This window comes from Pelophylax lessonae, assembly GCF_965119305.1.
Source record: "Pelophylax lessonae genome assembly, chromosome: 8".
NCBI classification, from domain to species: Eukaryota; Metazoa; Chordata; class Amphibia; order Anura; family Ranidae; genus Pelophylax; species Pelophylax lessonae.
In genome coordinates, this window is record NC_138775.1 from 22,171,421 (window position 1) to 22,173,208 (window position 1,788).

Sequence of the window (1,788 nt, forward strand, 5' to 3'; positions counted from 1 at the left end):
ATAAATAGACTTACAGTTGGGATAACATATGCCCTCACGGCTCGGGGTCTCTTCCTGGTCCCATGACTTGTCCCGTCTTCCGACTGTCCAGCAGCAGGGAGATGACGCCAGGGAGCCCAATCAGGTGTGGAGAATCAATCTGAGACTGCGGTGGAATGTTGGCCTCGCTCGTGGACCAAGCGTGATGACGGTAACGCATTTTCGGAGCATGAGCAGTAGTGCTCCTTCATCAGACCAATCGGCCCACACAAGGCCCGGGTGCCAAATCCGGCCCTTACAGCCAGGGCTTTCTTTCAGCCAGAACATGGCAGAACTCTATTCCCCCACCTCTGGCTCTCGTCCTCTGCTCCCCGCTCACCACTATCACTTGTAAACACAGAAGCCTTCTCTCTTTACGAGGACAGCTTTCCTTTTGGCGACTCGCGGCTCTCACAAATGCTTGCCTGCTCTGCATGCTCTTATGACATTAACATATGACGACCAAGGACAACCTGCATGTACACAGTACACTCCTTAACTCTGCACTCTGTACGTAGCACACTTCTGAACTTTGTACTCTGCACGTAGTGCACTCCTGAACTCTGCACGTAGTGCACTCATGAACTCTGTACGTAGCGCACTCCTGAACTCTGCACTCTGTACGCAGCGCACTCTTGAACTCTGTACCTAGCGCACTCCTGAACTCTGCACTCTGTACGTAGCGAACTCCTGAACTCTGCACTCTGTACGTAGCATAATCCTGAACTCTATACTCTGTACGTAGCGCACTCCTGAACTCTGCACTCTGTACGTAGTGTAATCCTGAACTCTGCACTCTGTACGTAGTGTAATCCTGAACTCTGCACTCTGTACGTAGTGTAATCCTGAACTCTGCACTCTGTACGTAGCGTAATCCTGAACTCTGTACTCTGTATGTAGTGTAATCCTGAACTCTACACTCTGTACGTAGCACACTCCTGAACTCTGCAATCTGTACGTAGTGCACTCCTGAACTCTGCACTCTGTATGTAGTGTAATCCTGAACTCTATACTCTGTACGTAGTGTAATCCTGAACTCTGCACTCTGTACGTAGCACACTCCTGAACTCTGCATTCTGTATGTAGCACACTCCTGAACTCTGCACTCTGTACATAGTGTAATCCTGAACTCTACACCCTGTATGTAGTGCATTCTTGAACTCTGCTCTCTGTACGTAGCGCACTCCTGAACTCTGTACTCTGTACGCAGCGCACTCTTAAACTCTGTACGTAGCATACTCCTGAACTCTGCACTCTGTACGTAGCGTAATCCTGAACTCTGCACTCTGCATGTAGCGTAATCCTGAACTCTGTACGTAGCGTAATCCTGAACTCTGCACTCTGTATGTAGCGCACTCCTGAATTCTGCACATAGCGCACTCCTGAACTCTACAATCTGTACAGAGCGTACTCCTGAACCCTGCACTCTATATGTAGCACACTCCTGAACTCTGCATACATAGTCTCACAGATTCAACCGGCCCTTTGAGGAATACCATAATGTCGATGCAGCCCTTGGTGAAATTGAGTTTATCTTCCCTGCTTCAAGGTAAAAAACCTTTTACTTTTACAACCACTTTAAATTCAACAGACATTTTTGGTCATATTTTTTGACCTACATTTCTGAATGGAGCCAGACACGGGCTTGCAACTTCATTTTAAAAAAAGCAAAAAATAAAAAAATGGACTGTTTGATCACAACCCAGGCTATGACCGCACTAAATACAAAAGAATAAATTGCTTCCTTCAGCAGCTCAGTTTTCTCTTTGA